Source organism: Marmota monax, unplaced genomic scaffold (genome assembly GCF_021218885.2).
Source record: "Marmota monax isolate L192 unplaced genomic scaffold, Marmota_monax_Labrador192_F-V1.1 WCK01_AAM20220418_F8-fsc00080, whole genome shotgun sequence".
Taxonomy (NCBI): domain Eukaryota; kingdom Metazoa; phylum Chordata; class Mammalia; order Rodentia; family Sciuridae; genus Marmota; species Marmota monax.
This window is the reverse complement of record NW_026694750.1, coordinates 2,422,593-2,443,924: the sequence shown is the minus strand read 5'-3', so window position 1 is coordinate 2,443,924 and position 21,332 is coordinate 2,422,593. Positions and strand designations below refer to the sequence as shown.

The following is a 21,332-nucleotide window of genomic DNA, read 5'->3' as shown; positions in this document are numbered from 1 at the left end:
GTGTGGTGGGACGAATATTTGAATAATACGACTCATCTGCTGTCATTTGGAAACCAGCGTTGAAGTGTGGCCTATTTTTAAAGTAAGCACAGCACATCTCATGCTTGGCAGTTGCCTAAGATGTGCTGGCTTCCTATGCCCAGCAGTGCTGTTAGAGAAAATGAATGGAAGGTGGCTTAATGTTAGCATCACAAACAAGAGCTTTAGAATTAGACAGATGGTTCATGTCTTGGCTCTGACACTTAAAGCACATGTGACTTTGATGAACTGCATAAGCCAGCAGGCTGGCATCTGAAGATTGGGATGATGATATCTTTCATTGAATTGTCATGCAGATCAAACATAATAAAAAAACTAGTAGTGGGTTATGGCCATTCAAAAGTTACAATTTTGCCATTGGATGAATGAATCTTTGAGGCCCATGATGTGGGACATAAAAGATATCTGTGTTGTAAGTCGTTGAAGTTTGCAGGGCATGTTAAATTAGTCAGCTTTCCATTACTGTAACAAAATACCTGAGATGATCAACTTGAAAACAGGAAAGGTTTATTTTAGTTCACAGGCTTAGAGGTTTCAGCCCATGACTGGTTGGCTCCCTCGTTTTTTGGCCTAAGGCAGGGAATATGTGGTAGATAAGCTGTTCTTGTGATGGACGGGATATAGGGGAAAAAAAAAAGAGATAGGATTCTTACTACCACTTTCTTGAGCCTAAGACCTCCCACGAGGCCCCACCTCTTAAGGTTCTACCACCTCCCAATAGCACCAGGGGCTAAGGGCAACCCTTCAACCTGTAGGCCTCTGGGGACATTCCATATCCAAACCGTAGGTGGTAGGTTGTTCATCCATTATCTCATTCTATGTTCCAGGGATGACTCATTCAGAATGCACAGGGCATATGTCAAAGGAGAGTAATTTGCTTTATTCTTTATCAGCCTATTTTGAGGGTGTAGTTTTTTCAGCTTTTTCTAGCCGTTTGGTGTTTGAAGGTGCTTTGGACATCAGAGTAATCTGTTAGAGATAAGATCTCATCCAGGCCTTTCTCCCCTGGGGTAGTGGCAAGAGCAGTCCCCAGACCAACTCTCAGGGCCTGGACTGGACAGTAAGAGCAGCTCACATACCAGGCATGGTGGCACACACCTCTAATCCCCAACTCGGGAGGTTGAGGCAGGAGGATCACAAGTCCGAGGCCAGCCTCAGCAATTTAGCAAGGCCCTCAGCAATTTAGTGAGACCAATGTCAAAAAAAAAAAAATGCTGGGGATGTAGCTCAGTGGTAGCGCACTCCGGAGTTCAATCCCTGGGACAAAACAAAAACAAAACAGCTCACTAGTGATGTGGGCCATCCGCTGACCTTGACCACAGAAGTGGAATGTGGGCTGACCCTGTTACCTGTGAGCCATAACAGCGAGTCACTGTTCCTGGGAGGGCAGCCACTCCAGGAACCCCTTGCTGTGGGTTTTTAGGGAAGTAGCTGGGAGATGGCAGGCAGCTGGCAGTAACCTTGACCCAAAGGACCATTCTTCTCCAACTTTCCCACCCGCTCCCCTGGCCAGAGGAGTCGGGATGCATAACCCGATGATGTCTGCAACGTCCCACCCCGGCCATGACCTTGCTTTGAAGCTTCAAGGTCTATTTTTAACACTAACATCAATTTTACATTCTATTCCATGATACGTGCATGTTTATTTTACTATAAAGACTATTTCCCCCTAACTCTTGTGTCAAATCGATGCTCTGGGAAGATGTTTATGTTTTTTCTGTGGCTTCCGCTACTCCCAGCACAGAGACTCCAACCTTAGTTTGAAAATAGTATGAAGAAGGATCAGACAGAATTGTGACCAGAAATGCCCAGTTCAGTAGCAGCCCTTATGTCTTAGGTGACTCGTAGGCTGGGTAACTCCAGCTTGGGTCTAGACGGAGCATCCAGAAACGGCTACACCTCGAATCTAAGCCTTTTCTCTTAACTTGGAGCTTGTCTGTGCACGGGAGGCGCAGCTGCAGCTTTGGTTTGAGTTGCAGTAGGTTCCCTCTACATTTTTATAATTCTCCACCGTCTTTGTAGTTGTCTTGCCCCGTCAGCTGACCTTCGACCCCACCTCTTTCCCAGTCCCATTCAACAGAAAGTCTGAGCGAGTTCTCTTCCTCTGATTTGTAGAACATTTGCCTTCATCTTCATGGAAAGAGCTCTTGCTCCTCACGTCCGAGTTCCAGGCACTGGTGTAAGAATTGCAGGATGTGATTACTAAGGTGAGCAGTGGCGTCAGCCTGGAGCAGACTCAGCAAACTCATGCAGAGAACCCAAGGGAGCCCCAAGTGGCACCATGTTGAACTTATGGGTCAGGAGGGTTATTTGCTTTTTTTTTTTTTTTTTGGTACCAGGAATTGAACTCAGGGGCACTTGACCACTGAGCCCCATCCCCAGCTCCTTTTTGTATTTTATTAGAGACAGGGTCTCACTGAGTTGCTTACTGCCTCACTAAGTTGCTGAGGCTAGCTTTGAACTCACAATCCTCCTGCCTCAGCCTCCCGAGCTGTTGGGATTACAGACGTGTGCCCTGCACCCAACTAATAGGAATATTATTTCCTAGGAAATAAGTTTCTTCTGCAATATAATGTTAATAAAATAGGTATTACTTGTTTTGTTTTGTTTTTAAAAGATCCACTTGCCCTAGGGTTTGTTGGAAGTCTGCCTTGAAGTTCTTTTCCACCTTGACCATGACTACCTCTTAAGTAAGATATTGTATGAGTTTACCCTGTAAACTTTTTTTTTTTTTTTTTTTGCATTACTGGGGATTGAGCCTAAGGGAAGCTCTACCACTGATCTACATCTTTAGCCCTTTGTATTTTTTATTTTGAGATAGAGTCTCCCTAAATTGCCAAGACTGGCCTTGAACTTGCAATCCTCTTACCTCAGCCTCTAGAGTAGCTGAGATTACAGGCGTGCACCTCCACACAGCCTCTAGAGTAGCTGAGATTGCAGGCGTGCACCTCCACACATGGCTTAAATCCTTTTCTTTGTCCTAAATTTACAAACTTTTTTTTAAAGGCTTTTGGCAAAGACCAACTTCCTGTGTCATTTGGTGACTCTCCACTATAGAACGACCTCATTTACAAGAGGACCATTCTTAGGGACAGCTGCAGCCTCTGGTTTGGGCCCCGTCTTCTTTGTGAAGGGCCTTGGCTTGGGCTCCTGGAAACGCGTTCCTGTGGGAATGAGCTCTGTGGACCTTGTTTAGAGTGGATGGAATCTTCCTAGGGGATGAGAAATCGGTACTGTGTCCAGGCCCCACCTCTGGGGCGCCCAGCGGCTTGAGACTAGGCAGGGTGTCCCTGTGAGATTAGCAAGCAAACTCCCTTTGGCCAAGTGGACCGGGTGGGTGCTGAGCCAGCCACATCACCTGTTTATCTCTGTGGCTTTCTCTCTGACACCAGTCAGCTGACCTTAGACCCCGTCCTCTTTCCCAGGCACCTGGAACTTTCCTCCACTCCAGTGACAGGGAGATTCCCCAGGCCTGCAGGTGGCCCACCTCCCTGGATGCCACTGCCCCTCCTGACTCCTCTCCTTCCTCCTTTTTTAGAATAACAAACTTTATTAAGATATAATCCACATACCGTGCGATTCATTTAATGCACACCATTTGTTGGTTTGGGGTGTAGTCAGGATTGTGCAGCTGTCACATTTTGGAACATTTTCACCCCTCCAGAAAGAACCCCTGCACCAGTAGCCGTCTCCCCTCATTTCCTCCCGATCCCGCAGCCCCTGGCCATCTCCTCCGTCTCTCTGGACGTGAGTCTTCTGGACTGTTGGTGGTCTTTGTGACTTTTTGGTCTTTCTTCCTGCCTCTTCTTTGGGGATCTGACTCCTACAATTACCAGAAGGGTTGTTTGCCGTGAGCATTTATTCACTCACAAGTATGGAAATCTATTGTGCTGCAACAAATCACCCCGGGACAAAGCTGCTGAAACAACAAGATGCATTATCTCATGTATTATCTCTGTGGGTCAGGAATTTGGGAGTAGTCTGCAGGGTCAGGTTCTGGCCCAGGACCTCTCACAGTGAGCTGGGAATATGGGTATCTAGGGCTGGGGGCCCCTGCCAAGGTGTCATCGGCAGGCTTCAGTGGTTGTGGGCCAGAGGTGCCAGTCCTCCTTTTGGAGCTGTTTGAGTGTCCCTACAGCATGGCTGTGGGCTTATGCAGAGCCAGAGATGAGCTCGAGAGCCACAGATCCCAAGACCAGAGCCCCATGGTCTTTCCTGACCTAATTTTGAAGGTGAACTGGTGTCACACAGACCAGTCTTGCTACACAAAGGAGTGACTCTCAGAAGGTGCAAAACTAGATACAGTTTCACACACAGAACTTGTCCTAGTGACACTCAGCCAGTTTGTTCTTGGGACTGCCTGGGACTTTTGAATCGGCTATGAGCTGTCTGGCGTCTGTTGCTGGGTTAAGAGTCTAGCCAACCCCCTCTGTGTTTGCAGTTAGGAAGTTTCCTGGGTTTCCCACGAGGACAGATAGGACCCTGCGTCTGGTTCCACAGATCTGCCCACTTCTGCTCGTCTAGTCTTGGTGGATGACTTCTCCAGGTGTTTGTGGACTTTGTTTACATTTCTATGGAATTGATGAGACAGCTTTTGGATTTTCTTTCATTTATGTTATCAAGAACAACTGTCGCTCAGCACAGCCCCAGGATCCATGGGATGTCTGGCACTTCCCACACACTTCCCCGGGTCACTGTGATATTGTGAAATAGATATTGGGTCTTTCTCTTCGTTTCCTAGGATACGACTCCTAAAATCCTTGGAATCTTCCAAGTAATCCATGTCTCTTTGGATGCTAATGAGTTGACTGGTGGCTGGCAGCCCCTAGGTAGCTGCAGGAGGGGCCTGCTCATCAGAAAGACCAAGGTGAGATTGGAGATTTGGGTCTTTCAGTCCCAGCCCTCAAACTCTAGGGAGGAAAAGGGAGCAATGATCTGATCACTCATGCCTATGTAATGAAGACCCCATTAAACCCCAAAGAACCAGCTTCAGAGAGCTTCTGGATGGCAGAGCAGAAAGAGGTGGTACCCAGAGAGGCGCAGGAGCTCCGGGCATGGCGTGCCCTGGGCATCTCCTCATCTGATGTTCGTCCTCAACCTTTGTTAAGGCTTTATTAAAAGCCAGAGAATGTGAATAGCCTCTCCTGAGTTCTGTAGCTCATCTAGCAAATTGGTTGAATCCAAGGATGGGGTCACATTGCAAGTGGGGACTATCTTGTGTGACTGAGCCTTAACCTGTGGGATCTGACACCATCTTTGGCATATAAGGCCACAGTTGAAGTGGAGGGTGCCCTGTTGGTGTCTGCTGCAGGATTGGTTGGTGTTTAGGCTCAAGTGGGGAACCCACGGGACCTCCGGGGTCAGAGGTGTGCTTGTTGGCATCACGTGTGGGAAACTGAGTCTGTTTCCTCTAAACTCAGTCACCTTTGTGATGGGTCACACCATCCAAAAAAGGTCACCAGAGCCACATTCTTTCCTAAATAGTCCATGAGACTGTCTTGAGGGGCAGAATAGAGTCTCACATAGCTTGCCTTAAAACCTGAGCCTCGGGCCTCTCAGCAACCGGGGCAGGAGGAACAGTCTTAAGGGGTGGTTGAAGGGGGCTGATTACTACTCTGCCACTTGCTGGGTAGCTTTTGGTAAGTCTTTAGCCTCAGTCTCCTGACCGAGACAATCATAGCTATCTTGTAGGGTTGTTTTGGTGGTTTAATGAGGTAATCAATATTCCAGGTATCTGTTGCTGTACAACAAGCCTCCCCCAGCTTAGAGGTGTAAAGCAGCATGTTTTATTATGCTCAGCAGGATGGCCTGGTTGTGCTCGGTGATGTCTGGGATCCATTACTTGAACAGCTGGAGCTGGAATCATCTGGAGGTCTCCCCCCTCAGTCGGGGACTGGGGTGAGGATGAAGAAAGGCTGGGCTCAGGTGGACTGCCAACCCTAGTGCCTACACCTGGCATTTCTTTCTGGCTCTTCTGGGCTTCATCATGGTGGCTTTGGGTCGGTTAGGCTCTACGTCAGCACAGAGCTCCAAGAGGAGCATTCCTGGAACCCAGGAGGAAGCTGCCTGGCTTTCAGGACCTGAGCTCTCGGGTCACTTAGCACCACTGCTGCCATAACTTTCTTGGGCAAGGCAATCACAAGTTCCCCCAGATTTAAGGAGAAGGAACATAGATGTCACCTGCCAACAGGAGGAGTGTTCCGGAATTTGCTGGCAGATTTAAAAACCTTTACCATAAATATAAAGCGTCTGGTACAATAACTGCCACATAGTGTCAGAACACGGTAGCTGCTGCTGTTGGTTGCCATGGTTCTAATACCTGCATTAGCCAGCTTACTACCACTACGACGGACACCGGAGACCATCGACTTATAAAGAAAAGGTTAACTTTGGCTCATGGCTTTGGAGGTTTCTGTCAGGATCCACTGGCCCCGTTGCTCTGGGGCCTGAGAGGCAGCACATCATGGCAGAACAGATGCTCACCTCACCAGCAGGAAGCCAATGAGTAGGGAGGGGGCTGGGGTGACACAGTCCCCCTCCAGGACTCACCCCCAGTGGCCTAGGACTCCCTCTAGGCCCCATCTCTTAAGGTTTCCACACCTCCCAATGGGGCCAGGCTGGGCAGCAGGCCTTTGGTGCCTGGGCCTGAGGATCAGGACGGAAGCAGCACCTCTCAGGCACTGACTCAGGTCAGCATGTGGGAACTTACTGCTGTGCGTCTCACTGTGTGGCTCAGGCAAATCACCTGTCCCCTGAGTGACCTTTAAGTACAGCTCTGTGACTATACTTGATTTAGTGTTGCCAGATTTATTCTATTAACCTTCTCTTTTTTAACCATTTTTTAAAATACTTTTTTTTTAGTTGTAGTCAGACCCAATACCTTTATTTTATTTATTTATCTATTTTATATGGTGCTGAGGATCGAATCTAGCGCCTCACACGGGCTAGGTGAGTGCTCTACCACTGAGCCACAACCCCAGCCCCCTATTTACCTTCTTCTAACTTGGACACAATTTTCAGTTTTTTTTTCCCAGTCATTAGTTTAATTTTCTGGCCCTCAGCGGTTTCTCAAACACAGCTAGAGGTTTTACAAGAAGATTCTAGAAAATCCCTTTCAGGTACCCTGAGGCATCTTTCATAAGCTTAGAGACTGACTCATGTTACACCTACTTATTTCCTTATTCTAATTTTTTCCTAGTAAGTATTCACCACTGGCCTTTTTCATGATGGAAGATGTCTTTTCATCCAACAGATGTAAGGATGTCAGGATCACATATTTGAATCAGGACCCTGAAACTGGCAGAAACGGAGACAGGTGCAGCACATCTGGACGGCCCTGGCCAGGTGCTGCCAGAAGCTCCCCACTCATGTGCCATCTGGCTGATCCTGGCTTCTACCTTCCCGGGCCAGTCCTCTGTGCTGGTGACCCTTTCTGAGTGACCTGTTTTACAGACAGGAGACAGAGCCCTGCAGAGCTTAGGAAACTGCCGGCAATCCGGGTCTAATTCCAGAGTCACACTCTTGTCACCATGCATGCTGTTTTGGTTGACCCACGAAAGAACGAGCACAGTCATCTTTTTTTTTTTTTTCTGTTGTTTCTGCATTCCTGCTGTAAGCCACAGATTCTGATCGCATCCGTTAAGACAGACTTTTGGTCTGGCTTGGGGAATTGACAAAAAAAAAAGGTTTTATTTCAATTAACTTTGTTTTTTTAACTACAGTTGAGCCACTTTTTGAGTTAACTGGAGAGCAAGAACTCAAAGATTAATGAAAATATGTGTGGGTGGCAGGGGAGCAGAGCCTCCTGTAATTAGGCTCCCTCATCCTTATGCTTTGAGAATACAAACATCAAGGGAGCCCTGGACACAATGGCGTGCACCTCTAGTCCCAGTTACTCAGAGACCCAGGCAGAAGCACTTGAGCCCAGAAGTCTGAGGCCAGAAAGGGCAACATGGGAAGACCCTGTCCCCAATAAAACAAAACAAAACAAATCCAAGGTAATAAAGGGGTAGGGAGTTTGTGTGAATCAATATGGAAGCTCTCTTTTCACTTCTAGGAGGATTTTGATAAGCTCTTCTATTTTCCTAATAGAATTAAAACCAAAATTTTGAACTGGTTATTGTTGGTTGCATCTATTTTTTTTTTTCCCCTGACTTTAGCTTTCCTGGTCTTGTCTCCAACTCAGCAGTGCTGTATGTGACAGTACCCAGGAATGTGAATGCCAATTTGAGAAGGAAGAGGGAAGCAGAATTCCAACAGGGCTGTGGCGGGTATCTGAGGGTGGTTGAGAGAGGCTGAGATTGCATCAGGGCAAGGTGACCTGGCAAATGAACTCCTTGAGTGGAAAGGGACTCAAATGGAAAGGAAACAGGAGCCTTTGCCTTAGGCTTGGGAACTTAGAGGATAGACTCCTTTTGGCAGTAGCAAGCAGAGGGGCAGAAGTCTAATTTCTTTAATTACTCTGATTTTTTAACAGGAGTGAAACACATTTATTTACTGACTACACTGATTTATTTACCCCCTCACATGGTTTTAGAAAGGACTTAAAGTGCACGAGCCATGATCAAGGAATCAGGAGACTAGAGTCTTTCCTCTCTCTCCACCACCAACTAATGTGACCTGGGGCCAGCCAGGTCCCCTGGCGTCTGTTTCCTTTGTGTAAGAGCGAATACTGACTCTGCCCACCAGGCACTGCCTAGAGACTTCCCCGTGTACCTTATTATGCCATTTAATTCTCCTCCAAGTTATTATGGTCTGTATCTTTCCAGAATTTTTGCACAGTTCCAGCACATCTTCATAATTAATATGGACCTCTGTCTTTTTGTCGTTTTTGCCATTTCAAAGATTCTCGGATTTTCCTCTCGGCTCCGGAGAAACTAGTGCCTGATATCTCCAATTTGCACCCGAGTCAGGTCATTGGGTCTAATTCCGATGGGGACCTAGTCGTTGAGTCTGGCTTTCACTCAGATCTGTGTTGAAGGAAAAAAGGAAGTCTTCTAGCAGGGGGACCACTGAAGAACTGGGCCCCTGGGGAGGAGGGCTCCCTCACGTGGAGAACGGGGTGGGGTTAAGCGGCCGTCGGTGTCATCTGCTGTGGAAAATTTCTTTGCGGTTGGCGAGTGTTTAGGATACGTGCCTCTGCAACCAGGTGCCTGTCACAGAACTCTTCCTAGTCGGCCTGCGGGTCTCAGATCCGGCCATAATTACCCGTAACTTCTCCTCCTAGGAAACCCCGGCGCCATCGGTACCGCGCGACCCGCAGGGGACTCACACCCTGGCTAAGTCAGCGGGCTGAGCTGCCATCTGACGCTTCCGGCGCTGCAAGCCTGCTCCGCAGCCCCCGCCGGAGGAGTGACGGGGAGGGGCTGGCAGCGCGGGGCGGGGCCCGGGGGCGGTCCCCACCCGGTGACTCGGGCTCCGCCCACAGTGCCCGGCACGGCCAGCCTCGTGCTCCGTGGGAGGGCCGGTGAGACTGTGTGGAGCGCGGAGTGCGGTGTCTGTGGTCTGCGTCTGAGCGTGTGACAGTGGGTCTGAGCAGTAGAAGGAGGGTATTTTTGAGTGTCTGTAACATCTAGAGATGGCATGGGGGGTATCTTTTCCTGCCCCTCGGCCCTGTCTCCTCCTGGGCTACCCAAACACCGGGACCCCTGGGGTTGCTCCTGGGTGGCGGAGTGGAGGGGAAAGCGCCTGGCCGGGGCTGCGCTCCAGGGATGGCAGCTCCCAGATCCCGCCACCTAGTTCTCTCATCTCGGACGTCTTCGATACTCCCAGAGCTTCGGACAGCTTTTCCCCTTGCTGTCTTCACTCGCACGAGGGATGCTCCTGGGGCTTGTTCACTGGGGTGGACCCGCCGCGCCCTGGGCGCCTCTCCAACAGCAGTTAGCACCGCCAAGGAGCGTTCCTCGAACACTCGCCCCCTGGGTGGGGGGTTCTAGGCCCCGCCGGTCCTCCTCCTCCACTGCACAAAGTCTAGGTCTGTGGACCCGAAGCAACATGGTAGGGCGACTTGAGTCGCTGCAGAGCGACAAGTTTATGGGTTCTAGGGGGTTCCAGGGCTGTTTTGCCGCTGAGAGGCTGGCCTTGCGGATTGGGTCAGGATGTGAGTGTGGACGCGAGAGTAGGAGTCCTTCACCTTCGCTCATGAATTTCCTCATTTGCCGTCGGGGGAGAACCGTGCCCACCTGCCGCGTAGGTGCCTGGATAAAACCGGGACGCTGGAGCAGAAGGCTGGGGCAAGGATCGCCACGCTGTTCCGGCGCCAGCGACCTGCCAGCGCGCACCCAGCTCTTTGTTCTGAATTGATTTGTTAGTGAAAGCCCTGGCTAAACCCACTTATTTTCTAAATCCGACAATACAGGGGAACCCCCGAGGCTGGATTTCAGCCCAGAACCAGAGCTGGACAGCCGTGCGAGCGACCCCGGCTTCCGATCTGTGACCCGGTGTGTACTCCGCCCTTTCTGGTGGGACCCGGGGAGCAGAGGCGCTTGGCAGATGACCAGCCCTCACTCACTTTGCAAAGGCACCTGCTATCTGCTGGTTTTAAGGCTTTAAGACCGAGACCAGGACCATCGTGCGCGGAGTCCCCGTCCTGCGGCTGCTCCGGATCTTGGGGCTCAAGGGAAGAACCCCGAAGGCCCGGCCCTGAGCATCCCGGGTCTCGCAAGGCTTTCTGGCTGCGTTTGCTCGGCGCTTCGCCTAGTTGGGGGTGTGAGCATCTGCGGCTGGTGCCCGCGGCGCGGCCGGCTCTGGCCCCGCCCCGGCCCTGGGGCCCCGCCCCGGCCCGGGCCCCGCCCCCGGGCCCGCCCGCGCCCGCCCCCTGTCCAGCCCCGCCCCGGGCCGCGCCCCTCCGCCGATGCCCCGCTCGCCGGCACTTGGCGCCGCGGGCCTGCCCTCAGGCCCTGCGGTTTCCGCGCCTCCACCGGAGGCTGGCGCCCTCCGGTCACTCCGGGACCCGCCCGCCGTGTCCCCTGGGCAACCGTCTCCAGGGAGACCGAGCCCCACCCCTGGCACCGACACCCGGTACGAAGCCCACCTGTGAGGGCGTCTGCGGGGTCCCAGCGCCCCCCTCCAGCAGTGCCCCGCCCCACCCAGCGCTGGGCTTTGTCGGCCTGGGGCGGGGTGAACGGGAGGCCAGGGGGGTCCGCGGTGTGGGGGCTGGGGGAGGCGGGCGCATCCCGGGGTGGACAGGACCCCACTGAGGAGGCCGGCGAGGCGGGGGGTCGCGCCCGCGCTGTGGTTCTCTGGCGGGGCCGTGCGATGCTCTCTCCTCTCCTAGTCGGGTCACATCCTTTTGTGCCGACCGGAGGATGGAATCCCCAGTATCTCGGCTGCCGCCCTTGATGGGATGAGCGGGGTCCTCCTCGGACCGCAGACCAGGACGCGCCTGTTTGGGACAAGCTGTTTACTTGCCAGGGACCGGGCAGTTCTGTGCGCGTCCTCCCCTCCCCCTGCCCCCATTCCGGACTCAGCATCCTCCGCTCGGTACCTCCCTGGCTTAGCCTACCGAGCTTTGCCCTTGAACCCAGAGGGGTTAGAGAAGGGCAGGTCCACAAGTCGGGGCCAGCTCCCTCCCAGGACGCGCCTTCTCCCTGGCCGCCCTCGTGTGAATTCTGGCCTGGCTTCTCATTTCCTGACCTGAATTCCTGAGGATAAATTCTTTCCTTGCCTCCTTCACTTACTCTTCCTCCTCTCGGCTCCATCACGCGTTTTGCTTTGTCCTTCCTGTTTTGAAAGCGCTTTCCCGTGATCCCTCTCATTTCCCTGGGCCCGTTCTTCTGTGTCTTGGTATCTCCAACATTGCCCTGTCTTTTTATCGATCAGCAGCGGGAGGTGTTTGTTCCTTAGCCCTTAGCACGGGCCTCCAATCCTCCTCTGCCAGTGTCTTGGGAAGTCCTGGCTGTCCTCCCTGAATGCGAGGGAAGGGACCATCCACACCCACCTTCCTGGGCTCTTGCAGCAGGGTCCCCAGAGCATCCTTCCAGGAACTGGGCTGGCAGCCCAGAAGGCTCTGCTTGGCCCCTGGGAGATGTGTTGGTATAGCACACGCCTTTTCCAGTGGGTTCCTGAGGTGCGCTCTCAGCTCATAGAGAAGCCAGTGGTTCTGATTTTCTGCTCCTCAGGAGCCCTCCCAGCTCACCTGCTGGGGTCCAGGCCCACTGTGGAGGCAGCTGTGCCCTGGGCCAGGGTTGAGAGAAGGGACAGATCCTACTTTTAGAATTCACCCAGCTGGGCTGGAGCTCTGGTGTTGTCAGGTCTTCTCTTTCTTTCTTCTCTCTCATTCTTTCCCCTCTTTGGGGTCAGTATTTCTGGGAGTACCCTAGGTAGAGGAAGAAACACCACAGATGCCATGAGCAGGTGGCCCCTCCCTCACATCCTTCTCTTTCATCTCCAGCCCAAAAGGAATGAATTTTTCCTTTAGATTGGGCTTTGAAAACAGATCCACATGGGCAATCAAGAGGTCAAGTTCCTGAACCTACTTTCTGCAGCCACCAAATGGAATTAGAACCCAGGCATGGCTCCGATCAATTACTTTGCTTTCAAAAATCAAACAGAACTAACAACCAACTCTTAAAAATCTGAGTCATCCATATGTACAGCCCTGCTCCAGGCTCTGGGAATGCTCTGGTGGTGTGCTTCAGGACCACCAAAGGGAACTGGGGGTGGCATTGGCACCGGTGGCAAGAAGGGCCCATCAAGCAAAACGGGACTGGCATGCAAGAAGGGAACCCGAGGTGAAGAGTTGCTATTAGGCTGGAATCCTGCATAGGAGGCTTCTGAGATTTCATTCTACATGTGTTTTTCTTTTTCTTTTCTTTTGTTTTCTTTTTTTTCAGACAAATAAGGAGCTCAGAGTCGGGCAAGGGTGGGATGATGCTCTTTGATGCCAAAGCACCTTTGACCTGCCAGGCAGAGGGGCCTTTGCTGGTGGTTTTTCTTGGCTCAATCCAGAGAGGTAGGTTGGGGGAAGAAAGCAGTGTTTGGGGGAAGGGAGAAGAAATATTGTTTTGCAGCTAAGAATTTGAACAAAATCCACCCTCCTTGACACTTCAACTAAAGAAGAACTTCTCCATAGGACTAGAAGGCCCAAAGGGAGAGAATGACCCAAATTTTTTGCTAGGAGCAAACAAGGGAGGAAGTGAACTAGACCTCAGCCAGCCTCCCAAGAGAAGGATGCTGCTGCCTGGGATGGCTTTGTACTGAGGAGCCCCGGAGCCCATTAGTAAGCTGCAGCCTTTGGTATTTGACTCATGCCAGTTGTAGGAGTTTGGACCTGTTTAGGGAGAGAAAAATTAAAGCATTTTTTTTCAAAGAAGTGGATTAAAATTTTAAAATTCAGTATTGCTTCCGGAGGAATCCTTAGGTGGGGTTGTTCTCTAGTTCAAGATGTTGGTAGTCACTGGTTCTCTGATAGGATGCTCTTCAGAGTTTTTAGGACATTGACTTGGGAGATGCAGTCCTTTCACTGTGCAAAGGAGAGATCAAGGCCAAAGGCTGACACTGACCGGGCATTGGCCAATTCTCCCAACCAAGGGCCTGGGGCAGCTGGGGTAGTTCTTGAGCTCTATGATGGGGAGGCCTAGCACTCCTCTTGCAAGCTCTGTGGGTAGGTATTGTGCATCTGGAACATTCCTTCTGAGCATCTCTAGAGGTTTGTCCCAACTTCAACCTCATTGTCTCTAGGTCTTCTCTGGTCGTTTTCAAATTTTCTTGTTGGTTGTGTCTCTCTTGTAAAAAGTAAAATATTTACAGAATCTTAACCTATAAAGCAGATAATAACAGAGCCACTGTGGGGGAGGAGAGGCCATCCCAGAACTTACTTCTTCCCCTCCTCTCAGGGTGTCCATTCCCTGTGGTGCTTCTCTAGAACCCACTACTCTTCTGAACAGAGGTGTAAGCTGTGGGTGGTGTGGGCCCGTGCTGGAGGATGAGTTTCTTCTACACATCTGTTTGCACTATCTTGATCTTTGTTTCATAAAATTAAAATTGTAATTTTAGTCCTCATCCTTTTTATTCATAAAGCAAATATTTACTGTTGAAAATCTGCAACACAGAAAAAACTGCACGCATGGCTCACTCTTCTATAATCCCACCCCCAAAGACAGAACCCTTGTTTCCTCAGCAGAGTGCCTCCCTCACTCCTGCAGGAGCTCTTCTATGAAATATTTTTTTGGGCCAGGCACGGTGGCACACACCTGTAATTCCAGTTTCTTGGAAGGCTGAAGCAGGAGGACCGCAAGTTCAAGGCCAGCCTGGGCAATTTAGCAAGGGCCTGTCTCAACATAAAAAGGGCTGGCTTGGGGCTTATTGATAAAGCACTTGCCTGGCATGTTTGAGGACCAGGGTTCAATCCCCAGCACCACAAGTAAAAAAAGAAATAAAACTAGATTTGGGGGTTGGGGATGTAACTCAGTGGTAGAGCACTTGCCTTGCATGCATGAGCCTGGGTTCAGTCCCCACAGCTCTAGAACAATCTTGATTTTCATTTATTGCTAAAGATTACTACAGGCTTGCTAGGCACAGTGGCACACACCTGTAATCCCAGCAACCCGGGAGGCTGAGGCAGAAGGATTGCAAGTTCAAGACCAGCCTCAACAATTTAGTGAGGCCCTAAGCAACTTAGTGAGGCCCTGTCTCAAAATGGAAAAAAAAAAAAAAAAGCTGGGAATGTGGCTCAGTGATTAATCACTTCGGTTTCAATCCAAGATTACTGTAGACTTCCACATACACATAACTGATTGAATACCTATGTCTATTCTGTTTCAAAATCCCACTAAAAAAAAAAGCAAAGAAATAAAATATTTAAATCCTTTGGAAAACAGAGAAGTACATGATAGAGGAGGCTGTGTGGAGGGTAGCAGGTGGGTGAGACACCGAGCAGAGAGTGTTGGCCTGGGTGGTGGGAGCCAGCTGATGGGCCCTCAGGACCAGCAAGGGTTCCCAAAGGTGGGCAGCAGGGAGAGCTGGAAGCAGGAGGGGGTGGGTTAGAGAACAGACCCTGCCCCAAGCTCACAGAGCCAAGCCGGTGGCTCTCTTCTCCACCCAGGCAGAAAACAGCATTTCCTGCAGGCGTCTGAGTGGCTCAGACCCAGCTTGACACAGAGAGGCCGCGAGGGCAGCAGCTGAGGACAGGGGAGACCTCACACTGGGAGAAGGATAACCTGGAGGTTCGCACACCCTGAACGGGGAGAACATGGCCTTCCGGCTGACACCCAGCCTTCAGGCAGGGCTTTGAAGAGCTTCCCTCTCAGGAAACCTCACCAAAAAAGTGGCCCTCAGATACTGGCTTTGAAGGGGAGCCTGTTGATACGCTAGTTCATTACTTTGTCACTTCACAGTGAATCCTACGAAGTGACCAGCCCCCACCTGTGCACAGTAGGTTTACACTGGGTGGATAAGGATCGCCCCACCCAGGCTGAGACCTCTGCCGTGGCAAAAGAGACCCGGGGAAACAGAAGAAAAGGAGCCCAAAGTCCAACGTGGCTGTTAAAAAAAATTAATAATAATAATAATAATAATAGGCACCCTGATAAAATAAACTCTTGCTGGGTATTTTAAAACTATGATAACAGAAGTAAAAATTTCAACAGAAGAGTTGAAAGAGAAAAATTTCCAGAAAGGAAAATAGAAAGCCTTGAAACATGGAAAACAGGAGAGAAGAGAGAAAATTAGAGTCAGTGTAGGAGGCCCAACATTCATCTCACAGGAGGCCAAGGAAAAAGAAGGGAGAGAAATGGAGGAAGGGAAATTATACAGCAACAACTTCTAGAACCAGAGACGTTGCTGCATTAAAGAGGATCTCTGAGCAGGACCCAGCAATAAAAGGCCCACAGTATGGGACATCATTGTGAATTCTCCAAACTCCAGAGATAATCTTGGCAGGGTGCTGGGCTCCTGTGGTCCCAGAGACTTGGGAGGCTGAGGCAGGAGGATCACTTGAGCCAGGGAGTTCAAGGCCAGCCTGGGCAACATAGTGAGACCCTTTCTCAAAAAACAAAATGAAACAAAAATCCTCCAGAGATAGAATTAAAGTCACCAGAAGAAAGAAAGCCACATACCGATCAAAGAACAGAATGGCCCTGGACTTTTTCAAAAGCAAAAGCAACACTAAAAGCTACAAGAAAATGGATAGATGTTTCAAATTTCCAAGGAAAATGAATTCCCAACCCAGAATTCTTTCGTCATTATTTAAGTGAAATAGTACATTAGACCCATGTTTTTAGATGTGAATTTTCTTTTCTTTTGGTGCCTGTGTCGGGGGTGGGGTTGGTTCTGGGGACTGAATCCAGGGGTGCTCTACCTCTGAGCCACATGCCCAGGCCTTTTTTATTTTATTTTTGAGACAAGGTCCCACTAAGTTGCCCAGGCTGACCTTGAACTTGCAATCCTCCTGCCTTGGCCTCCTGAGTTGCTGGATTATGAGTGTGCACCACTGTGCCCAGTTAGATGTGAATTTTCAAAAATTTCATCCCTCCTTGCACTCCTTTGCAAGAAAGCCCCTGAGTGATGTTCTCCACTAACACGCTGCAAGGCTGAGATCCTGGCACAAAAGGACCAGGGGTACCAACTGGCCCCAGCGTCAGTAGCAATAGCAGCAGTTTTGCCATCAGACATGATTCTGCACAGTGGTGTTCACACAGAGCCCCACGGTTGTATTTATTTTCTTGTTGAATTTCCTGTTTTTCCTGGAGTTAGCAGTTGTCTCAACTTTGTATTTGCTTTCCCTTCAAGGTACTAATCGTGAATTCTTCCTCATATTCTTTTTTTTTTTTTTTTGGTACCAGGGATTGAACTCAGGGGCTCTTGACCACTGAGCCATCCCCAGCCCCATTTTGTGTTTTATTTAGAGACAGGGTCTCATGGAGTTGCTTAGTGCCTTGCCATTGCTGAGGCTGGCTTTGAACTTCCAGCCCTCCTGTCTCAGCCTCCCAAGTCACCACCACTCTTCAACAGGATTGTAGAACTTCTTGCAATGCAGCAGGTATTTCGTAATCTGTAAGCTCCTTCCCTGCTTAACGAAAATCAACTTTTGCCTTTGTTTATCCAGGACTGGGGATTGGACCCAGTGACACTGTTCCACTGAGCTATATCCCAATACTTTTTTTTTTTTTTTTAATTTTGAGGCAGGATCCCCGTGTATTGCTGAGGCTGGCCTCAAAGTTGTGATCCTCCTGCCTTAGCCTTCCCAGTAGCCGAGATGACAGGCATGCACCACTGTGCCCAGCTGTTACAGTTAGTTCTTGGTTGCGAACAAAGAAACTGGCTCTGGGCTGGGTGCAGCTCAGTGATAGAGCACTTGCCTCGTGTGCATGAGGCCCTAGAACCACAAAACCCAATCAAAAGGGCCTGTGTTTAAGAATAATGGTGCATCTAGCCTAAATGTGTATCTCTTGGGGCCCCTGGACTATTTATTTCTTTGACTTGTACCTTCAGGTCAAGAGGTTGGTAAGGACAGCAGACCCACAGCCTGCTGGGACATGTGCTCCTCGGCTTGTTGAGGTAGAGGGTTTGGGTGTCTTGGGCTTGGAGGGCTCAGTTCTTCCCCTGCCTGCCCCGGCCTGGGCTTTGTCTCCTCTCCTGCTTCATCCTGGGCCTTTCCTCCACTTCTCTCCCTGCAGCCAAAGCTGTCTCCCTTGTTGCCTGAAACCCTCCCGTGGCTCCCGCTGCAGTTCTAGCAAACCCTGGATCCTGGCCGTGGCACCAGAGCCCCGGCAATGGCCACCTGCCTCAGGGCCTCGGCACTCCTATCCCGCTGCCCGGAACCCTGTGGTCACTCCCATGTCGTGGGTCTTTGCTGGCTCCTCTCTCATCAGGGCCTCGACTGTTCAGTGCACCCTCCCCTGAGGACCGGCCCCGGCCCGGCCTCCCTCTATCACATTCCAGCTGCTGCGCTCTCTGAAATCATCTTGTTTACTCATTTGCTTCCTTTTGACTTTTTGTCTGTTTCTATTAGACTAAAACTTCCCTGGAGCAGGGGCGGTGCCCATCCCGTCCCTACTGGGCACCTAGAAGGGACTCAAAGAAACGCCTGCTGAGTAACCGAGCCAAGGACCAGGGCCTCCCGACCCGCGGTTCCCGGGTCTCCAGGAGGCTGTGGTGGTCGAAGGGACTGTGGGCTTTTCGTGGTAGACAGAGCCAGATGGCAGTTTCTGGAACCTCCTTCCTGGCGAGTGTCCAGGAGCTCTGCTGGGAAGTGGGCCCTCTGGTGAGGCAACTTCCGACCCTGAAGTGCCCACTCACTTGCCCACATGGGTTGGGCAACGGGAAAAGTGCCAATTTCAGAATTCTCCACGGGGGAGAGGCTGGAATCAGCCCACTGGTAAGAAGGGCATTTTGAGGCTGAACGTCAGCCCAGGTCAAGGAGCCCAGCCCAGACTGCGCTCACTCAGCGTGGTGCAACAGGCCACCCCTGCGGTCATCCGTCATCGTCACTTACCTCACAAGCGCCTCTGCAGGGTGTCCTCTCTCTCTTTCGTTGAGGTGGCTGCTGGTCTTGCATCCTCCCAGGCTGGGTTGGGCTAGACACCTGGACTGTGTGCTTAACCGCCTTCTCGAGGTTTCTGTGACGGAGGCCCCTTTTCTCAGGTTAGGTGGGTTGTGCCTTTTGGCTCTGGTATCCAGAAGGGAGATGACATCTTGTCATTGGGTTCAGACTTGTAGGCATAACTCCTGCTCTGCAGCAGCTCATGGCGACTCCTTAGGGCGACGTGGAGGGAACGTGGCACACACCACCTGGGTTCCCTCAGGGAGATGTTCATCACGCAGATGGGCAGGACACCACTTCACCTGTCCCTCGCTGCCTTCCCCTGTGCCCGGAGTGACTCCTGTGTTCCCCTGGAAAGCCATTCCCCAGGACGTGTGATTGCAGGTCCCAAAGTGCATCTTTACAGTTGGCAGAGGCTGGGCAGTGCTGCCTGGTCAGTCAGCCAGTGATGGCCAGTGGGAAGCAGTGGAGTCCACCAGACTGGGACGATGTCGGCCCAGAGCCCTGGCAGAGGTTTGAGAGGAAGGAAGGGATCCCTCAGGCATCCTGGGCTCAGCCAGGCCCCCAGCCAGCGGGGCCATCGGCCTAGGGGACCAGTGAATGTTGCAGCTTCATCTGGAGGAGGGTCTTCAGCCGTGGGGTGTGCCCTACCTGCCTCCCTCAGCAGTCACAGAAGCACTCCTGCTGCTGGCAGTGAGCCCGTGTGCCACCGTGTGTGCCTTACAGTGTGTGGAACTCCTCTGCTGCCTGCGTAGGGCCCAGGGCAGACCCCAGATGTCCCCTGGCCTTGGGCTAGAGAAAGAGCAGCCAGCGGGAACACCCCAGAACACTGGAAGGGAGGAGGGGTCTCCTGCGATGGAGACCCACAAGTCGATGGCTCTGCTGTCCCCAGCTGCCTTTGAGGACTGAGTGACCGAGAGGTGGGAGGAACTGAGCCCATGCCGTGCTGCTTCCCGGCCGCTTTCCTAGAGCCAGGCGTGGACAGAGCAGACTCTCGAGGGGGCAGAGGCGGGGGTGGAGGGATTGCTCGGGCTCCATCCTGGGGTGCTCCTGGCCTTCACTGACCCTCTGTCTAGGCCGTCTCTCCTGTCCCCATGGCTCCCCATCTGTCACCTGCCGGCCCCAGGTATATCTCCACGACCCCACAGATGGCTCCCTGGGCCCTGGACGGGGGCACTTGGCCTTTGGCTGTCTTCACTGGTGTCAGTCAGCAGCTCGGATCCCACGGGTCCAGGAGGGACGGCCTGCTGCCACACCCCCGGGCCTTCTCTCCCTCTGCTTCCCTGGGCGGGCAGTGCCCACCAGCCCTGCAGTCTCCAGGCCCAGACCTGCGGCCAGCCTTGCCTCCTCCCCATCTGAACGTGTCCTCTGGGGAGCGTGCTGGACTCCCTTACTGTCCAGTGCTGGCTCAGGAACTGTCACCTTGCTTCTCCCCAGTCCCTCGGCAGCGCTGCCAGTGGCTCTGTCACATCCCATCATTGCCCTGCCTAAAACCCTCGCAGGCCGCCCACCCACTTAGAGCAGAAACCCAGGTGCTGACCCGTCCTCCGGGTTGTGCAGCACCCAGTCCCCGCTGACCTTGTCCCCCTGTCTCCACCACGTCTCCCCTCCAGCCTCTGGCCCTCTCTCCAGGTCCTCTCCTCGGGGGCATTTCCCAGCCTCCTACAGGCAGTGCCCCGGCCCCCCAGCTACTCTCCAGGACAGTGCCACATGGCCCTGTCCTCCCCTGCCCTGGTGCCACGTGCGGCCATCCTGCTTCCTTGCCTGTGTCACCCTGCAGGGTGTGAGCTCCTTCGGGGCCTACACCACCCTATTTCCAGCTCCTCCTGCAATTCCTAGCCCTTAATCCAGCTCCAAAATACGAGTGGAATTAAGGAATGATCCTCAGACTGAGTGACATATGCAAAATAAAAGTCCAGTACGGCATGAGCCAGGTAGGAGATGACGGCCCAAAATAGCCACGAGTCTTGAATTCAGTCAGGAATGTTCCCGGACAGGCTGACGGGACGCGGCTTCCGGTGGAAGTACCTGGAGGGCTGGCAGCGAGCTCAGTGACGTGGCCAGCAAGGAAGTTTCCTGGGGGCGAGGGAGGGGGACACGGCACACTTTAAGGCTATGCAGGAGCTTGGTACCTGGAACCTGAGTGTGTCCCTGAAGGCCTCTCTCCGGCCACACATCGCCGCTACCTTTCCATGTTCTCATTACAACACTGTTTCCAGACCCTTTGGGCAGAGTCTGGAATTCTGGATGGGGTCCTCCATCAGTGATGGTGGTCAGGGGCACTGTCTGTGCGCCTCTAGGTGGCAGTACAGAGGACATGGGTTGGCTCACAGAGGCAGGTTGGCTTCTGAGGAAGGAACTTTCTGAACACCAGAAGCTTCCCAAGAGGAAACGCTGCTGCCCTCATGGAAAGAGACCGCAAGTGGCAGAAAACCCAGCCGAGACTGCTCTGGAGAGAAAAGCCAGAAAGGAAGAAGGAAAGGCCGAGCTGCAGGCATGGCTGGATCCAGGGAATCAGTGACATCCTTGGGCCCAGATTTGTGTTCCCCGTCTCCACTTTTTCTCTGTGTCCCTCTCTTCTCAGGTTCTGCCCCTGAGGGCAGCAGATGGTTCCTAGAAGCTCTGGGTCAATATTCTGTCTTTTCTATCCCAGAAGGAAGTCTTGACACCAAAACCCAGTCACCTGACTCGGTAGTCGCATGCCCATCCTGGGATTGTTGGAGCCTGGGAGGCAACATCCAGGGATGGGTTGAGGCTGCGTTCCGTTCCCATGTCCCATCCAACCCCTGGCAAGGGAGACTCTGATTTCTGA

At 52.0% G+C, this 21,332-nt stretch overlaps 1 protein-coding gene across 8 annotated transcripts in view; it reads left to right on the top strand.

The window, feature by feature from the left end:
* Positions 1-21,332, top strand: part of Pik3cd (phosphatidylinositol-4,5-bisphosphate 3-kinase catalytic subunit delta) — a 49,286-nt gene that overhangs the window by 6,795 nt on the left and 21,159 nt on the right. For 3 of the 8 annotated variants that reach the window (XR_009224931.1, XM_046424527.2, XM_046424522.2), the window contains exon 2: positions 12,873-12,991. The exons of 1 other annotated variant lie outside the window; for it this stretch is intronic. The gene's annotated coding sequence lies outside the window, so the exon portion shown is untranslated. Of the gene's footprint in view, positions 1-2,154; positions 2,247-10,903; positions 11,059-12,872; positions 12,992-15,082; positions 15,204-21,332 lie in introns of those variants that run through there. 4 more of the 8 variants (XM_046424525.2, XM_046424523.2, XM_046424526.2 and 1 more) reach the window with 4 other exon arrangements.